General features: G+C 42.5%; 1 protein-coding gene across 1 annotated transcript in view; it reads right to left on the reverse strand.

Moving 5' to 3' along the window:
- The window catches only part of SLC2A13 (solute carrier family 2 member 13), a 374,114-nt gene that overhangs the window by 249,222 nt on the left and 103,620 nt on the right, over positions 1-21,272 (reverse strand). The gene's annotated exons all lie outside the window — the stretch shown is intronic.

The raw sequence follows: 21,272 nt of genomic DNA on the forward strand, positions 1-21,272 counted from the left end.
TTGCTTCTTGTAACATAGCTTCCGAACAGTCTTCCCCAAACTCTCCCAGAAGGAAATGTGAATTTGTGCATTTTGATCCTGTGGCTCTAATTTACAAAGACCATTTTGCAAAGTGACCACTGGAAACAAATACCGAAGCACTCCAGAACCTTCTGGCGTTGTCTGGTAAGTGCATAGAATGAGATCAGAGGGGTCTCCTAGATGGTTTGTTTCCATTCAGCCCTACAAGTCTTTAAGGGGTTGCCTAAGCTTGTATGTTCAGAATGCACAATAAAATAGGATACTTGGTGTAAAAATGAAGTTTTAAGAAAAAAAAAATTTAATGCATAACCCTTAAATAATTAAGAAAATCAATGAGGGTCTTTCTGAAATAGCTATTATGGTAGTTGTGTCTTCCTAAAATTCAACTTTTAGTAACTGCTACCCAAATACTTAGGACTACCATCAACCCTTACAGATATTAAAGTAGGCATCTCTCAAGACATAAAAAATTGAATGTACAGTCAACACCCATGTCAGAAAATTTGCAGATCTATGAAACCACTGCAAGGTATGAGTTTTAAGAGATGGACCAAGAGGTTAAAATAGTTATTGTTGCTGATTCAACAATGAATAATTTCAAAAAGTTGCCAGGGATCTTCATATCTTATTCTGCCTTCTGAGGCAGGGAAACAGTATTATCTCTATCTCATTTTATCTTATTTAGAGATAAGCAAATTGAGTTCAGAGATGTTAAGTAACTTGTCCAAAGTCATTCAGCATCATAGCCAGGTCTTGAATCCACTAAGTCTAATTTTCTGCAAAGTTCCCACCCCACTATGTTATAAAAAAACTTTCTATCTAAATCTATAGTGGCGAGTCATTCAGAAATTATATAGGCACATACATACATATATATGCGAAATGAAAATGAGTTCATACGTTTAATTTGATTATAATTTGATTTTAAGCAGGTTCGCCTGCTTCAGTACTTCAGTAATGTACAAAACATTTTGTACATTTTGCTCATTACTTCAGTAATGTACAAACAAAGAATACGGAATCCACTCTTAATGACCCTTATTGAATGTGTGCCTGCCTGTTTTGTCAGGCACTATACAAAATCTGCCCCATTCACTCCTCACAACAATCATGTGGAACAGTCTTCAGCATCTGACTGCCAGGTGAAAAACAAATACTTTGGGAGGAAGTTAAGTTACTGCATGGTTTCACAGACAGCAATTGGAGAGGCTCATATTTATACAAAACCATACAGTTTCAAGAGAAATTAGGAGAAAACACAGTCTATTGAGATTTTTAAAATCATATATACCTAGACTATATCTGTATTTAACATTTTAGAGCATCAAATTCTTCCTTAAGTTTGGATCTTCTCTAGCACATTATAAAAGCTAATAGAGACAGGGGCTTTTTTTTTTTTTTAACTTTGTAGACCATATTGTATTTTATCCAATAACATGCAAGTACTAAACGCCCAAAAAACCAGTGTCAAATAACGAATGGTTAAAGCTGACAAGGTAAGCAAACTTCACCAAAAACTAATATGAGTGCCTACTATGCCAATTAAGTGCAATTAAATGCAAAGCATAAAACCCTAACATCCCTGGCAACCTCTGTTGTGGGAAACTGGCTTGCCTGTTTGTTACTGTAACTGTTACACCTGTTTAATGTAGCCGTTGTCAGATGTTGCAGTTGTTCCCTGTTATTGTAAATGATGTTGCAGTTCAGATAGCAAACAGCTGCTTGGTAGTTTCCCAATAAATGCCATGGGAAAACGAGGGTTGAGGCTCTCAGTTCCGGAAGCTGTGAGTCCCCTGGTCCCAGGTTTGTCTCCCCTCTTGTGTCTCTACCTTTATTTCTGCGTTGCCTTCCCTTCGAGCCAACCTATTGTGAGGTGAATGCAGCAAACCTCTGGCGCCTAATTTACCTAAGTAGGAAAACTGTTTATCCCCCCTTTGCAAAAGGCAAAAGACTTCACAATTGTTTAAATATAACCCTTAGCAAACTAATACACCAAAACACCAAGAGCAAACACAGTTAAAGAATTCCATAAAAGGATTCGATTTGAATAATTTATTTTTTTTTATTTAATTCCCCTCCCCTCCCCCGGTTGTCTGTTTTCTGTGTCTTTTTGCTGTGTCTTGTTTCTTTGTCCGCTTCTGTTGTCGTCAGCGGCACGGGAAGTGTGGGCGGCGCCATTTCTGGGCAGGCTGCTCCCTCCTTCGCGCTGGGCAGCTCTCCTTACGGGTGCACTCCTTGCGCGTGGGGCTCCCCCACGCGGGGGCCACCCCTGTGTGGCACGGCACTCCTTGCGCGCATCAGCGCTGCGCATGGCCAGCTCCACACGGGTCAAGGTGGCCCGGGGTTTGAACCGCGGACCTCCCATGTGGTAGACGGACGCCCTAACCACTGGGCCAAAGTCCGTTTCCTGAATAATTTAATATTATCCCAGTTTTTAAAAGTTATACCTAAATTACTACCTTCCTATGCAAAATAAGATGATTATCATATATATTAGATCCAGCCAATTTTTACCTCAGAGATAATAAAATATTTTATGCAAAACTCTATGCTTTGGGGCTGGTGATTTTCTAAGACAGCTGGATTAAGTATGTGCACGGCTTGCTCCCACCCTTTCTTAGGTCCCGGCTCAGAGAACACCTTACTAAAGACCACTCCTCAGCTCCCTCCCCAGGCTCCAGCACAGGCTCCTTCCCAGCGGCACTGCTCTTCTCCATCACACTGCCTGCCCATGACAAGCCTACCCCACAGCGCCATCTGGACACGGCCAGTCCTTGGCCCTGAGAGGGGCTGGCATTTTGGTAGGTGTCCAGTTGTGAAATGAATGAATCGATGGAAGCAATGAGAGTTGTGCTGCCAATGAATATACAAGCTTGCAACTTCATCACAGGTTCCAATTTTATCAATTCTCCCAACTCAAGAATATACAGGGCATAGCAAAGTGAGTATAAATAGATTTGCATCACCACTTCTTTGTAGAAGTTACTAAGAATTTTAGCATGGTACGTATATATTCTTTTTAACAAATCAATTTTTTAGCAAACCAATTTTTTGATACATATTAGGAAAGCATAAATCCATCCAAAGTATATAATCAAATGGTATTCAATATAATCACACAGTTGTGCGTTCATCACATCAATCACTTTTTAGAGCATTTTCATTATTCCAATAATAATAATGAAAACCAAAACACTAACTCATAACCTCTCAATCTCTTTGTGCTTCCCCTGCTGTTCATAGCTGGTATTCTGTTTCCACCTATTTGTGTTTGTATTTTGTAAAAAGTCATATATGAAATATCACCCATATTCATATTTTTTACATGAATTTCACTATAATTCCCATGTTACATATTTTTAAAGACTTATTTATTTCTCTCCCCTTCCCCACCCCTTTCACCCAGCCCCCCCCCCATTGTCTGCTCTCTGTGTCCATTCACTGGGTGTTCTTCTACGTCCGCTTGCACTATCAGGCGGCACCGGGAAACTGTGTCTGTGTTGTTGCATCATCTTGCTGCGTCAGCTCTCTGTGTGCAGGCGCCACTCCTGGGCGGGCTGTGCTTTTCTCACGTGGGGTGGGTCTCCTTGTGGGCCGAACTCCTAGCACGTGGGGCACCCATATGCAGGGGCGCCCCTGTGTGGCACGGCACTCCTTGCGTGCGGCAGCACTGCGCATCGGCCAGCTTACCACACAGTCAGGAGGCCCTGGGGATTGAACCCTGGGCCCTCCGTATGGTAGATGGGTGCTTTATCAGTTGAGCCACGTCTGCTTCCCCCATGTTACATGTTTTAGCTTTCCTTTTAGCAATATACATGATGTACCCTTTCAATCACTGTCATACCCACATAATTGCTCTGCTAGTTACAAACACTATGATCTACTTTCACCATTGCTATTCATTTCCAGAGATTTACGAACACCCATTTTACCAATTCTGCACACATTAACCCTCAGTTTTCCATTCTCTACCCTTATTCTATTTTCTGGTGACCTATATTCTGGCTAATTATTCCATGAGTTTACACAGTATATTTAGTCTATAATAGCACAGTCATACAGTATTTGTCCTTTTGTTTCTGGCTTGCTTCATACAACAAAATGTCCTCCAGGTTCAACCAGGTTGTCATATGCTTCACAACTTCATTTCTTCTTCTTTTTTTCTTTTTTTAAAAGATTTATTTCTCTCCCCTTCCCCCCAACCCCGGTTGTCTGTTCTCTGTGTCTATTTGCTGTGTCTTCTTTGTCCGCTTCTGTTGTTGTCAGTGGCACGGGAATCTGTGTCTCTTTTTGTTGCGTCATCTTGTTGTGTCAGCTCTCCGTGTGTGCGGCACCATTCTTGGGCAGGCTACACTTTCTTTCGCACTGGGCAGCTCTCCTTACGGGGTGCACTCCTTGCGCGTGGGGCTCCCCTACGCGGGGACACCCCTGCATGGCAGGGCACTCCTTGCGTGCATCAGCACTGCGCATGGGCCAGCTGCACACGGGTCAAGGAGGCCCGGGGTTTGAACCGGGGACCTCCCATGTGGTAGATGGACGCCCTAACCACTGGGCCAAGTCCGCTGCCCTTCATTTCTTCTTAACATACATAATATTCCATTGGGTGTATACACCACAGTTGGTTTATCTATCCATCATAGTGGACACCTGGGTTGTTTCCGTCTTTTGGCAGTTGTGAATAACACCACTATGAAGATGGGTGTGCAGATGTCTGTTCGTGGCCCTGCTCTCAGGTCTTCCAAGTACGTATCTAGTAATGGTATTGCAGGTCCCACGGCAAGTCTATATTCACCTTCCTTAGAAACTGCCAACAGTCCTCCACAGTGGCTGGGCTTGGTACAAATTTGATGTACTTTATTTAGTGAAGTAATTATTGTATTAGTAATGCTGTGCTTCCTTTTGGGAAATGTTTACATGTCCTAACTTATTTATTTCAAGTTTTCAAGGGATATGCCAGATTTTGAATAACAAAGTATAATAAAGAAACCTTCTCTGTCTTACTTAGAGCATTTTTTATTTAGTCACTGCATTAGTCAGGGTACTCTAGGGAAACAGAATCAACAGGAGTTATCTGTAAATAGTACGAGATTTTATATCTCTCATGTGACTGTGGGGATGCACAAGCCCAGGTTCTGCAGGCAGGCTGCAGCCAGGGGCTCCGCTGAGAGTCCAGTGGAGGTCCTTGATGAAGGCCCTTGATGAGCTCCCGGGAAACACTGGCTGGCCCACCACCAGCTGGGAAGTTCTCGCTGAATGCTGAAACCACTTCCCCTGTTAAGGTGTTCGACCGACTGGATAAAGCCTCACTCACTGCTGACGGCAATCTCCCTGGTTGATGCAGATGTCATCAGCCTCCTATGCAGTAAACTCACTGATGACTAAAGTCCGTAAACGTCTCTGTATTACAATTAGCCCTGTGCTTGCCTGACCAAACAACTGGACACAATTACCTGCCCAAGTTGACACATTAGCCTAACCATCAGTCACTCAATATTCTTCCTTGGTAAAATGAATCACTAAATGAACTATATCACATGATGGACTACCATCACTGAAATTATTGAAAACCATGAAACTGCACTTGAATCAGTGTACTTCAAAAGTCTACACAGTAGGGAAGTGGAAGTGACCCAATCGATTGGGCTCCCATCTACCATATGGGAGGCCTGGGTTCACTTCCCGGGACCTCCTTGTGAGGGCGAGCTAGCCAGCGCCCGTGGAGAGCTGACGGCCCGCGCTCATAGGAGCCGGTGCAGCAGGATGATGCAACAAAGGGAGACAAACAGGCAGAGAGGAAGGCGCAGCAAATGGACACAGACAGCAAGCAAGCGGCAAGGGGGGGATAAATTAATTTCTTTAAAAAAATCTACACAGTATAATATTTTCCCTCCCCCTCCCCCATCCTGTTTTTTTTTTTTTTTTTTTTTTTTTTGCTGTCTGTGTGCATTTGCTGTGTGATCTTCCATGTCTATTTCTCTTTTATGTCTTTTCTTCTTGTTTTTCTCCTCTAGGATTCACCAGGATCCGATCCTGGAGACCTCTGATATGAAGAGAGGTTCCCTGTCATTGCACCACCTCCGTTTCTGGTTTCTGTTGCCCCTCACCTTGACTCTCCCCTTCATCTCACTTTGTTGCATCATCATCTTGCTGGGTGACTTGCACGGGCACTGGCTTGCTCCACGGACCCTGGGCTTGCCACGCGGGCACCCGGCTCGCTGTGCAGGCAGCCTTTTTTCTTTTTTTTGCCAGGAGGCCCCAGGGATGGAACACCTGGGTGCTCCCATATGGTAGGCTTGAGCCACATCCACTGCCCCATAGTATGATATTAATAGCTAACAATTACTGAATGCTTTATTTGACTTAGTAAGATTTGTAAATGATCCTCTATTACTAGGTCCACACGACTTTTAACCTACTGCTTTCTGTCCTCTGCTCTGTAGTTTGGTGATTACCCATCTCTTTCACTCTGCTAAAGCTGCCAATGTAAAATAGCAGACATGGGTAGGCTTTTATAATGGGAAATAAACTAGGGGTAGAAGCTGATAGCTCTGAAGCCATGAAAATGTCCACATCAAGGCACCATGAGAGACGCTTTCTCACCCAAGGCCGGCTGCTGGCAGACCCTGGAGTCCTGCCGCGTGGGAGGGCAGGATGGCAGCCGACTTTGGCCAGGCCGACTTCCCTCAACTCACCTCTGAGCTCAGCTACCACTGATCAGACATACGGCTCATCTCTTTCAGGGCCCCCTCTCTTTGTGCTTCAGCTGCTCTGCTTTCTCCTCAAGCTTAGCTGTGGGTGATCAGGCACGTGGCTGTCTCTTCCTGGGCCTCTTTCAGCTTCTCCACTGATTCCAGCTCTGGCTCCTTGCTCAGCTGTAGTTAATCCTGGAGCCTTCTTTCATACAGCATAGCTGAAATGCAGAGCTCCCTTCTCTGTGTCTTCTTTTTCTGTGTGTGTTCTCAGTTTATGGAAGACCCAGCAAGAGGACGAAGACCCAACCTGGGTCACACCTCACTGATGGAGTCTAATCAAAAGTCCTAAAGTGATCTAATCAAGCAATCTAATCAAAGGTCCTTGAACTGAATTTAATGCAATCGAAGGACTCCACACCCACAGGAATGGATGAGTTCAAGAACATAATCTTTTCTGGGATTCACAAAATTCAGACCTTCTCACCATCCTAGAGTAGTCTCCATCTGTGCCCAGAATACTCTCAGTATTATTGACAAGAGCTGACATCATCTTGTGTATTAGTTAGTGATTATTGCCCTGTTTTGTTCAGTGTGAGAGAGTATAGAGCAGGGTAGTTAAAAGCCCAATTACTTAGATTAAATCCAGGCTCTGCCACTCACCAGCTGGGTGGTCTTAGGCAAAGTATTTACTCCTCTGAGTCAGATGCTTCATCTGTGAAATGGGGATCCTAACAGTATTTATCTTGGTTGGTGTAAGGATTACACTGGTTAGACAAATAGCACATAGAAATTTCTCAACAAATGTTACCATTATCACTGTTAAAAAAACAATCTGTATCCCAGCACCTAGCACAGTGCCTGACACATGGTGAGCAGTAAAAAAATGCCTGTAAATGAATGAATGATCCTGGCCTTATGAATTCAGTCTTTCTTATCTGCCTGTCCTTTATTACAGTTGATACTCAAGGAATTACGTTTGATCAACTCTTATTTAAACACACACACACTGATCTGAGTTGGTAAGAACCTGAAGCATTATTTTGGGAACTCATTTTAATATGGCAGGAACCATAAACAAATGAACCGATACCAGGAGCAGAACAGAACTTCATTTTGTTCAATTCTCATCACTGAAATGAAGTACACTATGTTACAGTTCAAGGAAAACTGCCAAAGAAACTGAATTAAATTGTCTGTGTTTCTGTGTAAATGAACATGCTGTCCATAAAATAATAAAATGAATATTTTTAAAATAAAATCTTAAACCATGACTAAAATATTAATTACTCATTAATAAACTAAATCTATTACTTATTCTTACTTAACACCTTTACTCAAATAAAAATCTTAAAATTTATTGAAATATAGTGTAGTAACTATGAACATGCGATTAAAACTAGACAGGCTTAAAGCTTGTCTTTTGCCACTTATTTACTTGAGGTCTCGAAGCTTTGGTTTCCTCATCTCTAAAACAGTAAAAAATTATAACTATTTCATAGGGTTGTTGTAAGATTAAAAGATATAATAATACTATGGAAAGTGCACAGTGTATGGCACATAGTAAGTGCTCAATCATTCCCTTCATTAATTTCAAACATTGCTAAAAGATAAATTAAAATCATACAATATGATTTTTTTTCAAGGTCAGATCTATGAGAACAATGAGATATTAAATGATATTATTCCCTCTTTGCTAACAGAAACGTCACCTGCATGGTTAAGCCACTGTGGCCACTTCCCCCTTGGAGGGTACAGGACTGACCTTCTAAAACATATCATTCAGACAACACTACCAAGCTGAACACATGTCCAGCAAAGCCAATTAGCTGAAGGCAGAAAGATGAATGATGCCAACTGCATTTCAGTAGTTCTACGGAAAAGAATAGAAATTCTGAGGATAAGCTGTTCCAAAAATATGAGTTTCCAATTACTTTTTAAAGTAGGTAATATGTAGCAAAAATACACACAAACACACACACACACAAGCCAATGAGAGCAGCAGAAGCAAATCAAAAACCAAAATTCACATATAACATTCTGACTACAATTCTACAGACAGGACTCATTCGCTTTAAGAGTGCTGAAGCCAGGAAGTGGATGTGGCTCAAGCGATTCGGCTCCCGCCTACCACACGGGAGGATGCGGGTTCGGTTCCTGGTGCTTCCTGGAAAAGACAAGCAAGACAGAGAGCCGGTGCAATGGGCTGGTGCAGCAAGCTGACACAACAAGATGAAGCAACAAGGTGACACAAAGAGGAAACACCATGAGAGACACAACAATGCAGGGAGTGGAGGTGGCTCAAGCAACTGAGCACGTCTCTCCCATGTGGGAGACCCCATGTTCAGTGCCCAGTGCCTCTGAAAGAGAAGACGAGCACACAGTGAATGGACACAGAGCAGACAGTGAGAGCAAACAACGAGGAGGGAATGAGTAAATAAAAATAAATCTTAAAAAATAGAGTGCCAAAGGACTGTAGCTGTGGCTAGTGAAAATCTATTTGGATTTCATAAACCTCATCTTTCACAGCATAGGACAAGGTTCCACCTCATGTGAAGCGTGGAGACCTACAGCGTCTAGTTTGAGTTAAGAAGCATTCCCATAATCATGAACAGGAGCCTAATGCATTCATTTCTAAGTGACAATTCTCAGTTCTAGATATTAGAAACTGCTTTAAAATTAACTCTAAAATAATATAAAACACGTAAGGATTTATAATCTTTATAGTCCAAATTTCATGGTACTTATAAAGATTTACCTCAAAAGTTAAGTTTTTTTAAAATTTAATTCTGATATGTCAGAGAGCCAAAGAAAATACTAATAACTCCTAATACCCAAATAAACTCCAAACAGCCTTGGTAAAATCCATAGTGCGACTCTTAAAACACATCATCCGCCTTTGGAAACAGGGTCATTCAAACAACCACTGTGGGCTGGATGACGTCTCCTCCTCATCGACCACACTTCCCCAGGGCTGGGATGACTCACATGGCAGGCAGGCTTCCCACACTATTAAGAATTCCATTTCTTCCTCCCGAATCTCAGGAATCAAAGATTGGACATGCCATTCTCTCCTCCCACACGAGTAAAATGTCATTCAGAGAAACATTAATAAAGTACCTCGTTAATAATACAAAGCAGTGACTGTATCTGGAGGTGGGGTTCAAAGAAAAACCAGGCGAAGTTGCTAGTGGAGGCAGGGACACGGATATCTAACGCTGACTGCCAGAGACACACGATGGAGAAAACGCAGGCATTGCCCGCACTGCAAAGACCCACCCTACTCCAAGATATGATCCGTCTCTATGCTTCTTCATGACTCCCTAGTTTACCTGCCTTTATAAGACCTCCAGATGTCTCCTCCTTATTTGATGAGTTCCCCCTTAAATGGTGTTATCCCTACTGCAAGAGCCTGAATAAAACCATCTCCTTCATTGTCCAGTGCGTTTCCTTTCACACAGGGCGCCATCTTGCTTTGACTACAATCCAAGGAAAGGGATCTGTCCTGGTCTGTCTTCTGTGGACCCCAGAAAATTATGTTCTTAAGTTAACCCACTCCTGTGCCTATAAATGCAGTATCAAGGGGCCTTTGGATTAGTTAAGAGGCCTCATTAGAGGACTTTACTGGATCAGTGTTGATTGGATTACATCAGTGAGGCATGACACAGGTTGGGTCTCTGCACCCTATATAAACTGAGAATACACTGAGAGCCATGGAGGGAGGAAGGCGCCATTTTGATCCTGCCATGTGAGGGAGAAGACAGACAGAGAGACGCCTGACTGACCACAGCTGAACTCGGGGAGAAAGCGGAGCAGCCGGGGTTGAGAGAGCAGGCCCGGAAAGAGACAAGCCCTGTGCCTGAACACCCAGAGCCGAGCTTCAGGAGATGGTGAGCCAGTGGGGAGGCAGGGGCCTCAGCAGAGATCAGCCGCCGTTTTGCCTCGCCATGTGGCAGGACACCGGGATCACCAGTCGCTGATTTTGGTGAGAACGCATCTCTGATTTGGATGTTTCGTGACCTTGGGACTGTAAGATTTCCCCCTAATAAAATTCCCATTATAAAAGCCATATTAGTGTGCCAAAGGGGTGCTGATGCAAAGTACCAGAAACCTATTGGCTTTTATAAAAGGTACTCATTTAGGGTAAAAGCTTACAGTTACAAGGCCCAAAGGAGTCCAACTCAAGGTTACTTTCCCACCAAAGTCAGTTTCCCCGTGTTGCAGCAAGACGGCGGGTGATCTCTGCCTGGTCCCTCCTTCCTCTTCAGGCTCCGTGGGCCCAGCTTCTTCTGATCTCAGCTGTAGGCTGACTTAGTGTTCATCTCTCAGGGCTTCCTAGCTCAGTCTCTGGCATAGGGCTCGTTTCTTTCCAGACTTTCTCAGCTGCTCTGTTCTCTTCAGCTGCAAACTATCGGGCGAATAGCTCATATCTCCCCAGGACCCCAGGATCAAAAATGACAGAGCTCTCTCTCTTCTCGTGTGTCTTCTTGAGTGAGTGTCCTTTTCTATCAGCCCTCCAAGAGGGTGGGGACTCACCTGAGTCATGCCTTACTGATGGAGCCCACTAAGAAGCCATCAACTGATTTTATCAAGTAAACGTAACCAGAGGGGCCTCAGTGAATCAAATACAATCAACGGGTATCACACCCAGAGGAAGAGATCAGTTTACACACATAATCTTGCTCTTTTTGAGATTCATAAATAATCTCAAACTGTCACAAAAGCCAACCCATTTCCTGTATCCATCGGCAGTCCTGTACCAAAGTAATACAGGAGCTAAGATTTCTGTTGCCTGTGAGGCAGGCGTTGAGCCACTTTGGGAAGGCAGCCAGCACAGCACCGGCCGGCTGGAGCCCGAGCTCACAGGGAGCCGCATCTCAGTGCCCTCGATCACACACGACACAGTCTGCTCGAAGGGCGCTTGGGATGGACCTGTCAGGCTGGGATAAATGCAGAAGTGACTGTGGCACTGTCTTGAAGAAAGCGACACACTGTGAGCAGTGCCCTCATAAAAGCCACTGCTGCAGTTACACTGCAGCTTCTCCAGAACACTGCCTTTCAGCGCTGGAACTGCACGCCCGCAACCAGACACACGCAAACACCACCTCACCACCCACGCAGAAGCCGAAGGCAACGCGGCCTCTAACAGAAACCAGGGCGAGGATGCTTTTGTTTTCAGGCGGTCCTGGGGCTTGAACCCAGGACCTCGCACATGGAAAGCAGGCACTCGGCCAATGCGCTGTATCCACCCCCCAGTGACAGGTTTTTTTTTAATCATTTGTTTGTTTTTAGGAGGTATCCCAGATCAAGCGCAGGACCTAGTACATCAGATGGAGGCGCTCAAACCACTTGAGCTACATCTGCTCCCAAGATGCTTTTTTAATTAAAACTTTAATTTAAAAAAAGGTAAATGGCATCCCCAAATTAGCATGTACTCCAAGTAAAAACTGCAAACTATGGTCCATGGGCCAAATCTGGCATATTGTCTTGTTTTCATAAATAAAAACATATTGCAGGCACAAAATGTTAAGAGTTGTGCTTTACTGGAACAAAACCACACTCATTTCTTTACATCTTGTCCTGGCCGTTTTCACGCTATGACAGAAGAGTGGAATAATTCCAACAGGGACCATATGGCTACAGAGATAAGAATTTACTACCTGCCCTTTATAGGAAAAGTTTGCTGGCCCTTTATAGAAAGTTTCCCAGTCCCTGAAATAAAGAACCAAAATTAGTACCTTGCTATTAACAAATAGAAGAACCCCAAAGCTTTTATGAGAAGTACCATTAAAACATCACTATTACTACTGTTACATCAAATCTTTTTTCAGATGAAACATAATTTTATCTAATTTGTAGACTTTCTACTCTTGTGCAACGCAATGAAAATAACATCAACATCTACTGAACTAAGCAGAAAGATTATGCACTTCTATTCCGGCCTTCTCCAAAAATGTCTCTACAAGCAAACTGAACAATGCATCATATTAAATTTACTAGCAGAAGATGTAACCCAGTGGTTGAGCGCCTGCTTCACATGTATGAGGTCCTGAGTTCAATCCCCAGTACCTCCTAAAAAAAAGCCCTTCTTAACACAGAGATCACTCAATGCCACGATTTCTCAACTTTAACCTCATTCTTCTTGTGAGACTATATTTGCATTTTCTTTCGCAGGGTTCACTAGCTGGATGGAATGGGACACTCAGGAGCTCCCTGCATCTCACGGTGTGCCCCGACACCCCCTCCTCTCCTCCCACTGAGTCAGGAAACAGTCAAGACCTAGTTCCTCTTCCTTTCTCTGTACGATGCGGTCATGGCTCTGGTGAAACAAAGCTGGGAAGATCAAGTAAGACTAGATTTTAAAGAAAGTTGAGTTACAGACTTTCTTTCTAAAGAGGAGAGGCTGTCTGTGTCGGGAAGATAATTCTGGAGGCCATGAGGAAAACAGACAGAAAGAAGACAAAAAGCCAGAAGGAGAGGGGCTGGCGACATGGTCACCCACAAGGAGACAAACACGGGTGACGGCGTGCCGACAGCGACGACAAGAATGAAGAAGAGTTAACAGGTGGGGAGCTTCACGCTCGCAAGGTGGGAGCAGCTGAAGCAAATCACTCCACAGGCTGGCTCTGAAGGTCTAGTGTCTCACTGTTCCAATTTTCTGAAGTTGTGTTTTGTGCTTTCCTTTTAGAGGAGGAGGAAATTCGCCAGGGGATTTGACAGGTTCTCTCTGCAGCAGCCCCGTTCAAACTGCACAGCACAGAGGTGGCAGGAGACACAGAAGCAGCAGGGGGTCGGGGCACCGGCTCCTTCACGTCCTGGCCGGTGCACCTCCCAGCCCCCCACTTTCTCAGTAAAGTATGGATGATAATGTCTCCCTTTTGGGGTTGTTTTAAAAGTTAGAGAAAAAAATAAACACATATCTTACATTTACAGAGTAGGTGTTCAGTAAATAATAGTTTCAAATATTTTCACAATGCAAGCACTCATAATGTATGCTAAGATAGCACTAAAATGAATTAAGCTTGGAGGTTACCGTGGGTCCCCAGGGGAGGGGGAAGGAGGAATAGAAGAAACACAGGGCATTTTGAGAGCATTAGAATTGGTTTACATGATCTTACAATGATGGATATAGATCATGTAAAATTTTATCAAAATTTATAAAAGCATATTGTCCAAAATGTAATCCACAATGTACACTGATCATGGTTAGCAGCAATGTTTCAATAAGTGAACATCAATTGTAACAAATGTACCATCCACATGTAAAATGTTATTAATAGGGGAAAGGGGAAAAGGGGAAGATGCAGGGAAAAAAAAAAAAAAGATAGCACTACAAAAAGTCTTTGCCTTTCTACAAAGTTGGCTTTGGAAGTCTCTCACTCTTCCTCTGGGAGAGAGGCATTATTAGGGTAAGTCAGTTTGGGTCTCTCAAAAAAACATAATTTGCAAGGTTATTTTCAACAAGGGAACTTAAAAAATTCAGTGAGGAAGAGCTGTACTGATTGCAGCTCTAGCCTCATAAACTTAGTAATTTCCTCCTCGATCTAATCTGCCAGACAGACACCCTCCTTGCTGAAGGTGACTGCATCTCAAGCAAGATGGGTGCTGGTAAGTTAAGGGAAATGTGGATAAATGGAAGGTGTTTAATAAGATTCTGACTGAAAACATCGGGTAAACCAGAGGGCTTTGAGGTCCTGAACATAAAGCGGCAACAAAAGGAGGGAATTAATGACATTTGACCCCTTTATCTCCCAAATCAAATTTAAAATATTAGGGAAAAACAGACTGAGAGTGATTGCTTTGATTTGTGAGATGCCTCTGAGAATATGTCTTCTGACAACTGTGAACAGGCACGTTTCTTCAGAAGGCACATGACACGGCTACTAATAATTCCGATTCTGGAGGCCAGCAACAGAATTGTGCTGTTATCACTGAAAGGTCCCAACCCTACCCAGTGGTCTTATCTTTCTCGCCCTTGAGATTGAATCAGGTTTTCTTCAGGATCTTCCTCTAACCTTTTCCAGAGACCTGGTGACCTTTAAATGGCACAGCAATTTGTATTCTCCGGAGGAAAGAGTCTCCAGGCCTTGGTCTTATTTACAAAGCAGACCTGAGCTGAATGATGATTTCAGTGTTAAGGGAGAAAGGAACTACCCTGAAGCAGCCACTCAAGAACTATATCCCTTTTGAAGGGTCTACCTTGGTTTTTTCCCATGTTTGAGTGTATTCAAAATAGACCACTAAAAAACAATATGAACTTCACCATGAGTTGGTAACAAGAAAATTCTGACACTTTCAAAATTCCTTCAGCATAGATCTTTTAAATGAAATACAGAAATACATTTAAGCAAGGAAGCAGCAAATAGAGAGCCTTCAAGTATTATATCCACTTACTGAGACAATCTGGATTTTCAATATTAATCATGGAAAACGTATGCTGGAAAGCTTACAAGTAAATCTGAAAAAAAAAAAAAGTTTCTTTCCCCTGTGAGTATGTTACGTGGAAAATCTGTGTGTGCTGTCCTTTATCCCCAGGTAAGGAGAGAGTCTGTGACATTTTAACACAAAATCCAAGAATCATTCCAATTTTGCTTAAGATTTTCAAAGTCCTCTGGGTACTTTTATTTTTATTTTATTTTTTAATATATTTTATATATTTTTAAAAGACACTTAGATTACATAAATGTTACATTAAAAATATAGGGGATTCCCATATGCCCCATTCCCTACCCCTCCGGGGACTTGGAAAAGCAACCCTTATTTAAAACCATACTGAATTAGTAGTTTCTTTTAAATAAGTCATAACACCTAAAAAAAAGAAACTATGAAAAAACTGAATAGTGTTATATATTATTTTATAGTCCTTCAACTTAAAGCTTGTTAATGCAGGATGGAAACTTACAGCAGCTTTTCACCACCTTCTGTTTTAATTTACTGTTTACTATGTGAAATATGTATAATAGCCTCACAGTTTGACAAGTTTTGTCATTTTGCAACAACCTCTGCAGTATTAGATACAGAAATGTTTTCTTCATCAACATTCAAAAACTTTTGGGTCATCTTGCTGAGAAGCTATTTGTCAGTATCTATTTCAAGGTCCTCCAGTAAATAACACGTATGCATCACTTTGGACCAGACAACAGCATTCTACCACATGAAAATAAAAGCAAACTAACAAAAACACTGGGGAAAAAGACACTTTTCTCTAAATACAGCAGATGTCAATTGCAATGAACACTCTCCTGCAATGCCATTATCCTGAAATTGGATTTCTAAAGAAACGTTTGGAAGAATTTCTATCAAAATATATATATACCCTCTCTGACCTCTCTGCAGAATATGATTTATTGAAACGGCTGCAGACAATGTCAATTCACAGAAAAAGAAAATGACTTATGAGGAGATAAGACTTAATGACCTAATAGCAAAATTTCTAGAAAGAAAAAGAGAGGTGTAGCTGCCGCTAGCTGTAGAGGAGAGATGTGACCCCCAAAGAGACCGAGGTAAATCAAATCATGTTTTAAACTGAACTTACAGGAGCATCTTGAATAAATTCCACTCCCTCCCACGCTTTTTGCCTCCTAGGCTAGATATTAAACTCTGATTAAACTCCCCATGAAGGCAAAACACAGAGCAAATTCTGAGTTCATTAGTTGATAATATTAAACACCGCAAATCTTGTCAGTCTGAATATTTTTGCATAGATTATACACTGCATAGATAAACTGAATCTCCTATCACAGTGACTGGCAACCATTGGGCTGGATCCAATTTCGACCTGTGGCATTACAGAGCCTCTGTGTTGCTACTTCTCACATATGCCTAAATGCTAAGATTTTAGTGACCAGAGAGCAGGGACAAATTTCTCACTATCTTCTATTCAACATATCTACCCTGGAAGCATCTATGATCGAGATCATCTAGACAATCTAATCTGTAAGAAAAATCACATATACATAAAATTTTGTATTAACATGGGGTACACAAAAAAGCTCTATGCCTTTGGGTTAAAAAAAAAAAATCCATAAACACTTTTATGTTCCCTGGATTGACCCCATGCTATAAAGAAATATAATTTTTTTGGTAGAACATATAATTAACACAAAATTTGCCATTGTAACCACTTTCAAATGTACAATTTCATAGCATTAACTCTGTTTACAATGTTGTACCACCATTACACCATTCATTAACAAAACTTTTTCATAATCCCCAATGGAAACTCTGTATCCAGTAAGTAGTAACTCCAAGTCTACCCTAGTAAGTAGTAACTCCAAGTCTACCCTAGTAAGTAGTAACTCCAAGTCTACTCTCTTCCCAGGCCTGGTAAACTCTACTCCTGTCTCTCTGATTTTGCTTATTCTAAGTTTTTAAGATAAGAGGAATCATACACTTGTCTTTCTGTGCCTGGCTTATTTCACCTAACAATGTTTGAGGTTCAGCCACATTGTGTCATGGACAGACTGATTTTTCAGAGGCTGCTTGCTGGCCCCTGCCCAAGGTCCTCACTGGTTTCTACTTTGCCTTGCTTCCTTTCCTCAATCTGTTGTTGTTATCCTGAGAATTTCACTCTCCAAAGCCACTGCCTCTTTCCCTGCCATTTTGCTGTGATCCTAACGTGACTGTTGGCATGTATCTTTAGAGAGAGAAAGGTTGCCTTGTTCCTGTTTTCACGCCGATGAATGCGTCTACAGTCCGGGGCTGTGTTCGAGACCTCCCCTCCCAGGGGCGGCCCCTGCAGGGCTGAGGGGCAGCTTCTGAGAACACCTGACAGCCGGCCCCCTCTTCTCTCCTTTCACCTGTCCCAGGAACACACCTGCTGCTCGCTGGTGCAGGGTAAGGAAGGAAAGACGCCAGTCAGAGAGCACCACCAAACCAGGTGGCTGAAAGCGTGTGAAGGCATGGCCCTCCTTTCTTTATTTTTTATTTTTTTTATTTTTTTTTACAGCCCTCCTTTCTAAGACTTTCCTGAGATTGCCTTTGGGGGAATGCTGTCTATTGTGTTGATCGATCTTGCTGTTCTGGTTGTGGGAGACCATCATTAACTGTTTTGAACTAAAGCATGTGACAAAGACTCTTCGTCCTTTTTTTTTTTATGGTAAAAGTTGTGAACTCACGCAGAAAACGTGCGTATCACCATACAGGGCTCCACTACATCACCCCACCACACGACCGTGCACTGCTGTGAAAGAACGTCACAATCTATGAAAGGGCAGCATCGAAACACTTCCACTAGCTACGCCCCACAGCTCCCATGTGGTATAGTCTCCCCAACCCACCTGACTCTTCACACCCTCACGGTCGTGTCGTTCAGGAGAGAACGTCCTCCGATCTGCCCCGTTAGCCACAGGCCGCCTTCACCACGGGATCCCCTGTGATACACAGTCCCGTGCTTTGCACAATCCAGTCGATCTTTGCCCTTTTATGTGCCCATAAATTAAGAGAGGACTACCTGGCACTAGTGATGTGGGCAGACCCTACTTTCAATGCCTTGCCTGATGGGCCTTCACAGGTGGGGAACGCCAAACCTTCAAGTCTGTGTCTGTCAAACTCAGGAATCCATGCCCAAGGGACGTATGTAACCGAGCGAAGGGGGACACGAAGCCAATGAAGGGGCACGACGGACAATCAGGAAGAAACGCTATTAGAGTCGGGTGAATGCAGCTACACTGTGGAACAGAAACAGTTATTGATACTTATCAGGATAAAACGTAAAAATTCAACAAATTCTTAGCTTGCTGTAGCTGCCTCCTGCTACAGTCCTCAAGCCCTAAAAAGCCTGCTTCTCTGACCTTCACAGCTAAGGAACAAAGTTTGTGAATCATTGCCCTAATGACCGAGGTTTTCTCTCAGGTTTCTCCGCATGCTGCATATACAAGTCATGACACTGTTCTACATCGAACTAGAAAGACCAAAAGTAAGAAATATGCAACAAAACGGTAAGACACTTATGTTATTTTGTGTTCAAATGTGCTTTCGAAAATTCTGAATGTAGTAATTACGTTTCTACAAAGCAAGGCATTAGGCTTGGCAACCTGGGGTAAATAAAGATGGCCAATTCTTATAGCACTGTCGTCAGAGTTATTATCAAAACTGACAACGAAATGTATGTATAATTTGGCACTTGTCCCCTCTGCGTGGGGCACTCTTTGCTCCAGTTCTCTACATAGCTGATTGCTTCTCCTCCTTCAAATTCACCTCCTCAGAGAGGCCTTTTCTAACCATCCACCTACAGCTGTCCCTTTTCAATTCCTCTGTTTTATTATCCTGTGTAGATCCTGCAAAGCAGTTGCCACAATTTGTACATACATGGTAATTTTTTTAAAAAACACAATTTATTTAATAATATCATTTTTCAGACTGAAGAGTTGCATTTCACTTTAACTGAATGTAATCCACAAGTAGTATAAAATGGGATATATTTATAAAATATATATATGTATCTTAGCAGGAAATAAAGGTGATTTAATAATTACTGTTAATGACTTTCACTTTCAAAAATGAATTTAAACAAATACAGTTCTATCAAACCTAAGAGGAGGCCTCCCCTTCATAGCCCAAAGAAATGCAATTTAACTCAAAAACAGTGAGCTATTAAAGTATATACTATAATTTAAAATGCATTTTGAACAAGTTCCAAATACACTTATTTTATACTTATTATTAATATAAAAACATTATCTCTCTGTATCTAAGAAAATATTTACAGCTAATAAAAAGCAGATTGTTGGGAAGTGGATGTGGCTCAAGCAGTTGCGCAACCCGCCTACCACATGGGAGGTCCCATGTTCAGTTCCTGGTGCCTCCTAAAAAAGATGAGCAAGACAGCAAGCTGACATGACGGGCTGGTGCGGCAAGGTGATGCAACAGGAGGACGCAACAAGATGACACAATGAGGAAACACAATGAGAACCACGACAAGCAGGGCACTGAGGAGGCTCAAGCAATTATGCACCTCCCTCCCCCATAAGAGGTCCCAGGTTTGGTTCCCAGTGCCTCCTGAAAAAGAAGAGCAGACACAAAGAACACACAGCGAACAGACGCAGAGAGCAGACAGCGAGTGCAAACAAGGGGCGGGGGGGAATAAATAAACAAAATAAATCTTTAAAAAAAAAAGGAGATTGTAGAACACACATGTTCTGTGTATAAAAATAAGTAAACTATTTTATAGTCAGACAAGGCTTTGTCCACCCAACTCTACTACAACATCATCTCATTAGTGCTGCAGGAACACATACAGACAGGTGGTAATTTTCGATCTTTTAATTTATCTTTGGTATGCTCCTCCTAACAGAATGGGCCAGAACCTTGTCTGTCTTATTAAGTGCCATGTCCCCAGCTCTACTGAGCGTCACGTAATAAATGTTTTATGAACAGAAGAATATTGCATAGTATTTAGAAATAAAAAACAGGCATTTATCACAGACTTTGAAACCTCTAAAAATAAAAATAAAAATAAAAAAACTTCAGAGCTGCTGTGATTCTGTTCCCTTTTCTTACTAACTTAAAAAAAGAAACAGGCTCAGCGACTCTCTCGAGAGCCTCTTAGCAATCGTCATGAACCAGCAAGCTCTGGGTAGAGCTGGACCTGGCCTTCCACTGCCCTGCCTCCTACTTTGGTACGTTTCCTGAACCAAACTCTTCCGTCTTCTCTTCTTACTTTATTACACCTACAGCACGTAAACACTGCGCTGAGCACACACGAAAACCAAACGCTGGCTTCTTTTCCTATCAACTGCCTCGTACCCCCTGACTACACAGGGAAATCACACAAGACTCAGCTCGCCCATGCAGAAGCCATGGGATCATTACAATCCGACCCTGTTCCACAGCAGGGCCTGGAGCCTCATCTCTGCTGCTGGCAGTCAGAGCAAACCACTATATTCATTATGTTTAAAAAAATGCGTTTTAAACCAGGAGAAGTTAAATGCTATATGCACTGACATCTCACACATCCAAAATATAAGTTAACTAATTATGCCCATTTTCCTAAAAGAGATCCCATTTAAATTCCAGTGACCTAGAAACAAAATTCTATGAAAAGAAGAAGGATCACATAATCCAATGGCATTACAGAAGCAAACCCACGGAAAGACTCCTATACAAGGACGTGGCTTACTGATGTGCAAGCTCAGAGTTAACTAGCCACCATGCCTGAGGATCAAAGCTCTCCTGTTGTAACAAAGAGTGCGCGTTACACAACTTCCTTCCAACTTCCTGTGTGCCCAGGTTCTCCTCTCGGGCAGCAGCGCCCCACTGCCCACAGCTCCCAGGCTTGACGGCATGGCTCAAAATCCACTCCTTAGGGTCCATGGACAGATCAGTCCATGCCACTCTCAAACCCTCCAACTCAACCACCGACCCATTTCCTCTGGGCTATGAAATTTTTATTACTTTGAAGTCGGCTGTCCCTTTAGGTACATCTGTCCCCTGAATATTTTTTTTTTTTTTTAAACTCACACTGATTGAAGGTTTGTCAGTAAAGCCCCAGCACTAGCCCCTGTTTTCCAACTACAGTAGCATGGAATCTTGCTCCTGGACATTACACCTGCAAAATAAAAG

This window comes from Dasypus novemcinctus, chromosome 12 (genome assembly GCF_030445035.2).
Source record: "Dasypus novemcinctus isolate mDasNov1 chromosome 12, mDasNov1.1.hap2, whole genome shotgun sequence".
Classification (NCBI taxonomy): domain Eukaryota; kingdom Metazoa; phylum Chordata; class Mammalia; order Cingulata; family Dasypodidae; genus Dasypus; species Dasypus novemcinctus.